Source organism: Ascaphus truei, chromosome 2 (genome assembly GCF_040206685.1).
Source record: "Ascaphus truei isolate aAscTru1 chromosome 2, aAscTru1.hap1, whole genome shotgun sequence".
NCBI lineage: Eukaryota > Metazoa > Chordata > Amphibia > Anura > Ascaphidae > Ascaphus > Ascaphus truei.
This window is the reverse complement of record NC_134484.1, coordinates 360,430,329-360,443,443: the sequence shown is the minus strand read 5'-3', so window position 1 is coordinate 360,443,443 and position 13,115 is coordinate 360,430,329.

The following is a 13,115-nucleotide window of genomic DNA, read 5'->3' as shown; positions in this document are numbered from 1 at the left end:
TGATGATGTGCCAAGGGAAAATACTATACTCAACTCTTAAAGGAGAACCTCACATCATATCACACATTTTAATGAACTGAGCGACAATTATTTACATGATGTTACACATGTCACACATGTCACACATACACAGTATATTCATCTTCCTTTACATTACACAATGCTTGTAATGTGACACGCATCTTTAAACGTTCATGTACATCTGTCTTCTCATGTTTACATATAGTTTTGGGTCCTCCCTATTTTCATGACGTCACTTATTGGACGCTCAATCACATTGCATGTTTACATTGTAACCGTAGCATTACAAGCACTTCAACCTAACTTATACACACATGTACAGTAATTCAGCATTGGGACACCTTGTTAACTCATTCTATACCAACTATCCTCCTTACAGAAATGCATGCATATGCACACGACTATTCATTGTTGTCAACATGTCACAATAACATGCCTAATTACACATGTTACACAAAACTTTTCCCACGTCAATCTCAGCCTTTTTGCCTAATTACATGACTGACTGTTGCGTTCACAAGTGTTACATGCATTGCACATGCAACTATTTATTTGCAAGCAATGTTTCTACAAAGGTTCACGTCACATCATTGCCAAATATCATCATTCCCTGCAGAATACACACAACAAATACTTATAACAAGAACTGCACACAGCTTGCCACAGAAGTACTTTATTATGTTAATGTAACACCTTGCATTTTACTATGTCACCTGACATCATCACATACCTATTTAAAGGACGCCCATTACCTGATCATTCACAGCTACTCATTTCAAAATGTTGAGATTGTTTAGGAGACGGAGGAACATTCTTTTCTATGACATGCTTGATGATGAAGACAATCATATAGGGCAAGGGAGGGACACACCGAGGGACAGTGACAGTGACAGGGACAGTCACGCGGATACGACAGAGACAGGGAGAGGGACAGGAGATCAGAGGAGAAGACAGAGGAGACAAGTTGTGCCTCGTCCGCGTCTGTACAGGGAGAGAACCCTGTTAGATGGGATGAGTGAGGAGGAGATTGTAAGTCGCTATCGTTTGAGTTCAGCAGCAATCTTATCTCTTTATCAGGAGATAAGGGGAGATTTAGATTTTTTCACAGCCAGAGGTCGTGCAGTCCCTGGGCTTGTTAAAATGCTGTGCTCATTACATTATCTTGCTTCCGCGTCATACCAGACAACTGTGGGCATAGTGGGCGGGGTCTCGCAATCTACATTTTCGCGGGCCTTGACCCAGTTTCTCTATGCACTCAATAGACGCGCTAGGAATTATATTCATTTTCCTACAGAGGCGACAGAGTGGCTGGAAGTCAGGACTGGCTTTTATAATATAGCAGGGATACCATGTGTGCTGGGTGCAATCGATTGCACACATGTTGCTTTGATTGCACCTAGTCAGAGTGAGCATGTGTACCGCATTCGTAAGCACTACCATTCACTCAATGTACAGGTGGTATGTGATGCGACGATGAGGATAATGCATGTGGTACCCAAATTCCCTGGTTCCAGTCACGATTCCTCTATCCTGAGGAACTCTTCAGTCTTCCATGCGTTCGAAGAGGGACATTTTGAACATGGTTGGCTGCTGGGTGAGTACACATTTACATGTTCTAACACAAAACACATTTTTATTTAGGAATGTTGGCATTGTACAATTTGATCACTAATGTCAGCTTATGTGTGCTACATTCATTATAGGTGACTCAGGATACGGAATTAGGCCGTGGCTCTTGACTCCGGTGCTAAACCCTCAAACTGAAGCAGAGGACAGGTACAATGCAGCCCATATCTCTACAAGATCTGTTATAGAGAGGACATTTGGCCTACTCAAGACCAGATTTAGGTGTCTGGACAGAACTGGTGGGGCTCTTCTTTACAAGCCTCAAAAAGTGTCTGATATTATCCTTGCCTGTTGCATTTTGCACAATGTTGCACTGAGGCACAATGTACAGTCAGACCTAGCTGAGCCTGTGGTAGACGAGCATCCCACCCATGTAGCTGCTGAAAATGAACAAACAGCCAGTGGTGGCCAGACACGCCAGAATCTCATCAATTCATTTTTTTCTTGTAAGTAAAAACATATATGTTCCAAGTTATACTTTTATAGTTACATTATTTTATCTTAACAATAATGTTTTTTTATATACCCTTCTGGTAGGACACAGATGAATATGGGTTGCACACCTTTCTTCTCTCTGCTGTGTGCACAAAGGGATGTGGCACCGGTATGTTATTGTTGCACAGGTTATATAATCCCTCTTCAATTTTACTTTAGTTGTGTGTATGTGAATAAAACTGGGGTAACAAAGCACTAATATTTTAGCATTATGTTGTTCCTTATGCTAACACAATACACATATTATGCCCATACTCATTCATGCTTCTAGTATGCTTACATACAATGTTATTGGTGCAGTGTAACATGTACATCCATATGATGTGTACACCAGGCTGATTTACATTTTGAATGTCATGAAATATACATGGTGTTGCACATTTAACACCAAATACACACTTTGCTGTGTTGTTTACGGTACTGAAGATGGCATGTCAATGTTTGCAATTTATATATTGTTCCTTTGCATTATAGGTATATCTCCAGTATGACTGATCATGGTATGTATATTTGCTGACATCTCTCCTAAGATGTGCCTACATCAATCTTCCTATAATTATTTGTAGTAAAAACCCAACATATTGGTTTAAACACAAATGTTACATATATGTACTTTCTGTATCATGTATATGCATTTAGCTACTCTTGAGCTTTCATGTGCATTGTATTAGAAAATGATTACTCCCATTTCATCACATTTTATGTATGTTTCCTTATAAATTCCATTAATGTAATATAGAGGTGTTTGGAGAAAAGGGGATAACTGTACTTATTTGTTTACTTACGGGAGATCATTCATCACGGATGAAATTGACTGATCATAACACTCCATGCATGAATGCCTGTAATCACAACAATGCGTACTACATCTTATATTTAGCAATGTTGGTGTTTTGTAATGCTAGGAATTAATAGTCAACATTAATTTAAATTTGTGACATGTGTATGTATAAGTCACACGTGTGTGGATGTGTCCTACATGTACCAAGTGTTAAACTGTTAACAGAGAAGACAAATTTGTCGCTAATGTTACTGTCATTTAGCATTTATAATTTACCAATATGACAATGTTGGTAATATTTTTGGAATATAAATCACGTCACTTCATCATTATCATGATGTTAATTATCAAGTATTCTCACAATTGTAACGTCAATCACGTGCACATTAGCATAGACACACTTTGTAACACAACTGTTTGTGTCTGTATCAATTTGTGTAGGATCCATGTATAACACCGACAAATGATAACACCAGCTTTATTATGGTAGCTTATATCATCATATTGACTATACTATGTATTTTTAGAACGTTTAATAAACACAGTAAACTATAGTTAGTTAGGTTAATGAAATATACACAGAAACGTACTTCATTACATGATGTTGATGTCATAATCAGAACATCATGCATTGTAGGGGACCATAACATCTGGCCAATAACATTATTTGCTACAGTCCCAAACCATTTTATCAACATACCCATGTAACAAGAGATTTTTAACAATAAATGGCTAGTTGGTTGTAAGTGTCCTTTACATTGGGAGAAGGAGTGGCTCACTGAGTAAAGACACACACTGGCACTGAGAGTTTGAAGCAGGGGAGTCTGGTACAATTCCCGGTGTCGGCTCCTTGTGACCTTGGGCAAGTCACTTTATCTCCCTGTGCCTCAGGCGGCAAAAAATAAATTGTAAGTTCCACGGGCCAGGGACCTCAGCCTGAAAAATGTGTCTGTAAAGCGCTGTGTACAACTAGCAGCGCTATACATGAACATGCTCATATTATTATTATTCTTATTATTATTGTTACATAGTTTCGACAGTCATACGTTCCATTACACAATAGAATTCACAAATGTGTTAGCAGAGTGGGAATGGTTGTTATATATAAAACACACCATGCCATAAAATGATAGTAGTCATTAAAGAACACTCAATAAAAATTCATGAGGCACTATTTTGCAACATCATTATGTTAATTAAGTGCTTATGCAATATAGGCATAAGGGTATCACATTTTTAATTGTTTGTTAATAAGCGCTGCAAGTAATATAAAATTAGTTCCATATGTAGTATAGTAGTCGGTGGCTCCTCCTCACAATCATCTCATATAAAGGTAGACTCTTCTGAAATCATACATTGATCCGATTGTATCTTCCCCAACATCTCTGAAATACAGCAAACACATGATGGTCAAATATGGCACCTTACTATATATGTATCCGTGACAACGCATTACACAGCTCTATATGATTGTGTACATACACACGTCACTCACTTATATGTTAGAAGTACAAGTGTACATCAGTATGTAATGTTTCTTTAAATTTGTAGCAGGCATAACTATGTATATGATGTGAACGTTGCCTGTATACTGAAAAATGTGCGCGCACATCTTAGTGTGCGCACGCACTTCAGGCTTGGCTGCACTAACTGTTAGCGCATGCGCAAAACAAAGCGTACGTTGTGCGTTCAATACATCTTGAAAATACCATTAAACATAAAATCTTTATTTCAAATACAATGAATACGAAACTACATTCGTTCTAAACGAGTACATCTGTATTCTTTTTAAACAGACGTGTTTGGACAGAAAGGACGGCCGATAACACAATGCGCAAATGCAATACGTGTGACGTCATGTTAAACCAGCGTGAAACGCACGCTAACACTCCTCCCACTCAATTAACATTCGGCTAACGCCCAGTTGACGCCTACAAACACTGAGCCGCACACATGACACACTGCAGTTACCGTTACTATAACAAAACATGACAGCCAATAGGCTTTGAGGCGCGCACGTCGCTTGGGGGCGGGACTTACATCCGTAATCCTTTTTAAGGACGCCTTGGGCCATGACAAGGGTCCCACGTCATACGTGGTGGACCCGCTTTTAAATGTTGCATGATAACAAAACAGGTATGTGTTAGAGTTATGTTAAAATGTTGCTAATATGGTTAAATGGATAGGAAAGTACGTATATTTATTCCGTCAGCAATGTGTACTACTCTTTCAGGTTATACTATATTGTATTCGGCAACAATTTCTTTGTGATCGCTACATGTTATGCAGTCTGCAATGTTACGCTGTATCCACGCATTGAAAGGGAAAATGGTGGTTAAAAAAAAAAAAAAAAAAAAAAAACATTTAAACGCACAGTCAACGCATAACGGTTGTTATATTTACCATTCTTCTAGAATTAACTGTTCGTCTGGCTGCAACTGGTCGCTCCAGAAATGCAAGGCATTTTCATCCACGCTTGACCCACCCGCTGAATCCAGTATGACACACATCTCCTCCATGAAGCGCTCATAGGAATCGCCACTGCTTTCTTCAAACAATTGGGGGCCTATGCAGAGAGCAGCGCTATTTCGAAATTCGCCATTTTTTGGAGAAAATCGCGCAGAAAGCAGCAGAAAATGGCGAGTTCCGAAAAACGCGCCAATTTTTCTTTTCTATTTGTAAAACTCGCCTCGCGGCTGGCGAGAACCTCAATCTCGCCAGTTTTAAAAATATCCTAATGCAGAGAGGCGCGAACGGCATCTAGCGGCTGTTCGCGCCAATAAAATGGTGCGATTGTCTCCGTTTTGCCTCGCCAAAAAAAACTGCCGCTCGCGGCCATTGCAAAGGGAAAAAAAAAGGCGCGAATTTGTTTTAACACATTTCTGAAGCGCGCATCTCGCCAATTTAAACTCGCCACACGCATCCATGTTAAACATAGCAGAATTCGCACTTTTCTGCATATGGAGATTAAAACTCTCCAAAAAAGCTACTTTTTAATAAATTCGCCAATTTTAAAATTCGCTGCTCTCTGCATAGGCCCCTTGGTCGGGTGGTAGGTTCATTTCTTCTGGTTCCCATTCCAATGCATTTTCAGCTGAAAGGCTTGGTACATAATCATAGTACTTTTGTTGTTGTACAATGTGGGTTTCAGGAATGGAGGGTGCAGATATTGCAGTAGGTATCGATTCACACGGAACAGTAGTAGCGGATCCATTGCTATTGGCATTAGGAATAAATATGCCTTTCACAACAATATATGTGCCCTCTTTCAGGGTAAAATGCTTTTCCTTTGCAATCTTCCAGAAACCATAGGTGTGTTCTAGCTTATCCTGCACACGTTCAAAAAAGTCATTAGTTGATAAAGTGAATCTTATTGAGGAATTAAAATTCCGCGCATGCCTACGGTCTTGGTAATAAGGATATTTAGCTCGAATCAAATCATAGATTTGGCGTGTGCTTGCTTTGTGTCCGCGACTGTTTAAAATTGCTTCTGAAACCATGTACTTATAACCTAAGAGGGGATTCATATTGTTAACGAATTCATCAGCCATGTCAGAGTAGCACAAAAGATGTGTGCAGTTCTGTCTTCTTTGCTCATCAAAATGATTCTGCTCAATGGCTAACAAATTCCTGTGTTTCGTTTTCAAGGTCAACAAAAGTAACTACTTTTACTCCTTATTTCAAACGCCAATTGGATGTGTCCTTTTAATTGGTTTAAGTTTTGTGGTTAGTGATAGGCGAATGTGGGAAAAACATGTATCATTTTTTTATCTCGTTTGTGAAAACATTCCTACACTTATTTCAGTAACATTGAGTTTTCTAGAAAAATAACAAAGAGCACTGTGTGAAAATAGTGCTTAGACAGCCATATCAGTAAATACACACACCTGCAAAATGAAATGTTTTTTTCCCACATACATTTCTGTGTGTATTTGAAAGTCTGGTTAACTACCTGTCTGCATGCGTTTAAATACGTGTGTATCTATATATATATATAAATATATCTCTCTCTTAAAAATATATATATATATATATAAAGTGTATATTGTACTATATGTATAGTGTGTGTGTGTGTGTATATATGTATATGTATATATATGTATATGTATATATATATATATATATATATATATATATATATATATATATAATGTATCTTTTTTCTTTTTTTTTATATTGCAGGAGTACACACAACATATTGATGGCAGTAAGTAGGCCTTGTATGAAACCTATTTAAATGGTGATAAACATGAGTGAATTAAGTAATAAACATTTGTTTGCACCCAATAATGTTAGAGGCTCACACTTAGTATAGTTGTCAAACATTAGGCCTGTATTATTAAAATAGTGTGTTTTCACAAGGAAGCATGAAGTGTATGTTTTTTGTAAATACATCTATACCAGTTTAGATAGTACTATATATATACACACACACACACACACAGTGTGTGTCTGTGTGTGTGTGTGCATATATCAATACATACTACATATATTTTAGTATAAATTCAGAGATGTTCTTGAAACAAGAACACATACAGTAAATGATTAAAGGACAACATTACAATGGCCACCAAAGGTAAGTAATATTTAACACAAAATCCTGCTGTACACGTAGAAGAAAGATGTTTGCAGTTAAATAGGTGCTTTTATAATTGCATGAAAATAATATGCACATGCAATGATTACATCAATTAACACACCCAAATGCAATGTTTTGCTGCAAAGTCAATGGCAGCTTCTCTAAACTTAGCAACTGGCTCCTGGTGGAGCATTACTGAACAGACGATTAATACATCAATATTTATAACACTATTCATTAATTAGGAGTGTTAACATTTCCAAAAATTCACGTGTACAAGAACATACTTGAAAGTTTGGAAACAACACAGTCTTCAGCATACATACAATAGTAATTAGATAATCTGAAGTCAACAAAACAAGGCCAAAGACATATTTTGTGAATTTAAAAATTTATTTTTTTTGTTCTTTTTGCGAGCGAGTAACAGGCCTGCTTGTTGTCTCTTGAATTTTCCTTTTTCTTTTGCCACCAACTTTAGGTACAACAGAGCCACTTTGACTGGCCTCTGGCACTTCACGGGCAGGGCTTGTGGCCAGTGACTCACCTACAGGGCTTTTGGGCAGTGACTCACCTACAGGGCTTTTGGGTAGTGACTGTTCACCTACAGGGCTTGTGGCCAGTGACTCACCTACAGGGCTTGTGGCCAGTGACTCACCTACAGGGCTTTTGGGCAGCGATTCACCTACAGGGCTTTTGGGCAGCGATTCACCTACAGGGCTTTTGGGCAGTGACTCACCTACAGGGCTTTTGGGTAGTGACTGTTCACGGACAGGGCTTGTGCCCACTGACACATGTGAGCAAGTTGGTAGACACTGCACAAGTGATGGTTGATCTGTTTCATGTGTGTCTTGTTTTGTTTTTGTCGCCTCCTTTGTAGGTGTCTGCTGCTGAATTTGTACAGATGGCAGCGGTAGGATGTCATCAGGAACCTGCACAGCAATGTCTGCTACTTGACCGGTAACATTTGGGCCTGGTGAATGAATATCAGATGAATGTGGTGAAAACTGACCTGCATGAACAGATCCTGCCTGTGAGGTGTTGAATTGTGGTACATTAGTCATTCTCCAGTAATTAGCTTGTGTTTGCTGAACAACTAATGCTTCGAATGAGGTGTTGATTTTTTGCAACTGTTTAGGCACTTCAATGCAGACTCTGTGGAGATGTGCCAATTGTGAAACTGTTTCTTCCTGCAGTGCAATCATCCTTTCCAGCACTGTCATCGGGTCAGAATGGCGACGATTTTCTGCTTCCACAATTTTTCCCTCAGAAGCTACAATTGCATCATATGTGGTATTTGCTGGACGTTTTGGCGGTAAAACAGTTTCAATTGGAACCTCTTCATGGTCACTTGCTTGTATTTGTGTGTCTATGGCGGCGGCGGCAGCATCATCATCATCATCATCATCATCATCATCATCATCATCATCATCATCATCATCATCAAAATCCTCTTCATCATGTTCTACAAATAAATGTACACATTATTAAATGGCATGTTAATCTCTGCTGTGTTACTATGTAATTGTACTGTGTCATAAGTAACAACTAACATGTTTCCATACGTTTTATAACCTCACATTAAAAACTACCTTGACTTAAGAATAATGTTTGGACTCAGTATGAAATATGAGTGAATGAAAACTTGCTGTAAACTCACAACTCCTACATGATAGTTAACATCACTAACACAATACAAGTTGCCTTACACTTCATTTTCACTGACACTAAGTAATCCTATTTAAAGAAGATGTGCAAAACAAATAATGAACATGACAACATAACATATAGAAGAGCACATATTATATGGCCACCAACTGATACACTCACCTTCTAGGTGTGTTGAGCTGGCTGACCCAGGTGAAGACACTTGTTCAGTCTCAGGTGACACATGTCCTTCAGGGGCAACTATATATAACAATAACATAAGTTTTACATTTACATGTGTAAATATTGAACAAACAGTTATTGTATGTTCTGTATTTATGAGTACCTAACAGCATCATTTCCTTAACCCAAAATGTGTGTGTGAAAGTGAACATAAATAGTTGTAATAACAATGTACATGCCTGTGTACTTAGAACTTTTGAGTTCCCTAACATAAAACATACTATGTTCCTGCAGTAATGCGTGAGGATAAATAGATAAAATTTGTACATAAAAATCATATGTTGTGTAGTGATATCAGTATCATAATGTACATAACTATCATGAGATGACCATTCACAATGGTTATCATGAAGGTGGTCATATTGCAAAAAGTGTTGTTTTTGGTAGAGGATATGTGTGGTACATTAATATAAGATGTGGCACACATGAATGTGGCTGTGACTAAACAAGACAACACATGCAGTGTGTGATAATGTGTCGTTGATAGTAGTAGTTCAACTATAGATATGAGTGAACTAATGTGTGACGTACGGTTTGATAAGTAATGAGTTGTTGGGGCATTTAGTAGCTAAAGTGAAGCTTTCAAATGAGTGTGATTAACTTCAGTTGTGCTAGTCAGGTTGTAAGAACGGTATTCCCTTCCCCAAAAAGCCTAATCAGCCACACCTTTCAATTACTTGAAACAGGTGAAAATGGTGTGAACTAAGTTGACCCTAAAATGAGGCTGTAATTAGTGTGTGTGCTGAACCCCACCCCCTCTGTTGAAGTGTATGCTGTGATGAGATATTAATTGCAGCTGCTTTAACACAATGGTAGATGAGCTAAATAGTCGTGTGCAGTTTTTAAGTTATAAAAACAATGACATAAAATATGATACGTGTGCCTCATTATGCTGTCTGTATATGAGTTAAAGCAAAAATGGACCTTTTCATAAACAACTATAGATGTGTTAGTGCAAGTGATGTTTGTAGGCCGTTGCATGCAATATATTTGATGCATGCTTAAAATAGGCAGTAATGTCATGTTTGTCGGAGTAAAATAAATAAAATACACAATAATATTATACATATTTCTGTTCTGTACCTGTAGCTAGTAATAATTTCTCATTAACATGTGTTACACATGTGTACTACCCTGTTGTTCCCCATCTTCGCCCACCATCAATTGCTTCCACTGCAGCAATGCATTTTGGGAATTCACATGTAAATGAGCACGCAATGGCACGTGCTATATTAGTTACTGCTTTTAGTAGGACTACAACATATATGTCTATTTTGAGATATATATATATACAGAATCAGACATATACATATATAGATGCAGGTATGCTTATATTGTGAAGACAGTATAAAAAGCAGTGTAACTATGCAAAATAACTGTAAGCAACGACACGCCTAGTACAGTAATATTTCTCACCTGGTGGAAATTGTGAGGGGTAAATTCCTATATCACGGTCACCAGGTAAGCCTTCCACGACGACGGGAAGTAATTTTGCCCGAAGCAGCTCCTCCAATGGACTTAATATGAGACGTTGTGGTGTCGGCCCACCTCCAGTGCCAGTAGCATGCACGCGTTGGTGTTGTATTTTCTTTTTCAATTTGGACCTAATATCATCAAATCTCTTGTGACAATTCCGCTTGTCCCTCACATGATTCCCACACGCATTGACACCAATGACTATTGTGTCCCACATTTCTTTTCTGCTTGCTGAACTTGTCCGCCCTTGAAAAACATATAAAATATATGAGGTAAATGATTAATAATAGAAGCACCAGTTTCCTACACTGCTAGCTGTTCCAAGAGATAGCAAACATGCTGTTTTATGTGTAATATGTGAAGCACATGAGCATTCACTACTAAACCTATACATGTAAGCAAGGTTGCATTCATATTGTATGCAGTTATGGCAAATTGACCGCCTGTGTTTAGTTGTCCTTGTAAGGCATGATAAAAAGCTGTGTTTCCAGACTAATTAACATAGAAAGATATTCTGAACCCATATTTGCATATGAACAAAACTCAGATGACCTAGGATCACATGTATTTGAATAATAAATGTAAAGGTACACTTACCTAGTAAATGTCCATAGATACTGTCATAGTGCTCCAGAATGCCAGTGACAAGAGCTGTATTTTCCTGGTCATTGAAGCGAGGATTACGTGGCTTCTCCACACGTTTCTTCCGAGCAGGTTTAGGGTCAGAGCTTGGCTGGTGCTGACTGGACTCTCCTTCTTCCAATGGAAGAGCCTCCAAAAGCTGCCCACCAGCAAGCACGCCACCACCATCCACCCCATCAGCAACTGCGCCACCAGCAGCACTCACAGCACCAGCACTCCCACTCCTAGCACCAGCACTCCCACTCCTAGCACCAGCACTCCCACTCCTAGCAACAGCACTCCCACTCCCAGCAACAGCACTCCCACTCCCAGCAACAACACTCCCACTCACAGCAACAGCACTCCCACTCCCAGCAACAGCACTCCCACTCCCAGCAACAACACTCCCACTCCCAGCAACACCACTCCCACTCCCAGCAACACCACTCGGTGCACCAGCAACATCACTCCCCTGAACAGTACGTTCACTCCGACGCGTACTCGCACGAGTAGCACTCCCACTCCCACCAGCATCACTCTTCCCACGCTTTGCGGGCATACTTCCAGCACTCACAAAAAACAGACAACTAATGTACAGCCAATCACACGAAACACTTCCACATATAAAACAAGACAAAGATGTAAACAAAACAACAATGGACAAAGCTCACCCAATACACAACAAGTCTCTCCGTCAATATGCAAATGTTCAATCAGCCAGCTCTGTGCGTCTCTCTCTCTCTCTCACTCCCAACAACACAGAGAATGATTAGCAGTACACGTTGCCTTTAAATATGGCGCGCAATCCAATACATGCTTGTTTCGCCTGATTCAGCAAGATTTGTGATTGGGCAACCTATCAGCACCCCGCCACGCACGCCGATACACCTGTGTGTGATCGGATAATCATCGTGAGAGTGGGCGGATTTGTTTTCGGGTTCATTTTGAATGTATTCGGCACTTACTGCATACGGAGAGGAAAAATCGCCATTAACATGACTAATCGGTAAACTTGCCGATTTCACTTAATCGACGCTTACTGCATGAGGCCCTTAGTCCTTGTTTATACTTGGCTGTAGGGCTGCTCTCAAGGATATTATAACAGTCCTTGTCACTCAGTAATCGCTTATTCTCCAAACATTACGCGCCACAATCCATAATAATGATATTACTGCCTTTGTCAGATGGTTTAATCGTGAAGGTGGTGTTCGTCATTAGTTCTTTTAGGTCTTTATTCTCATTGGCAGTAAGATTGTTACTGGACTTATACTGAGATGGTTGAGCCTCAAGTTCTCTAGTTACGCAAGAGATAAAGAGGTCAACAGCAGGACTGCAGTTAACACAGTGCACATAAACAAGGTTATGCTCAGCCAATGTGCCAGAGGGCAGGCCGAGCATATTTAGGAAGAACAGACCAATGAGGGGGAAGCATACTCCCTAGTATGCATGGCTGTTGTTGGCAGATGGAGACCAGACAGGTGAATCCTATTACACAGTGGAATGAGGTAGACTCTGCGCGTGTGCGCAGGTGCCACACATTGCGGGTGCGTGCTGCGCAACAGTGACGTCACCGCATGAGCGAAGCCTGGAGGCAGGACCAGTCTGGATGGCATTTAGTGCCAAGTGAGG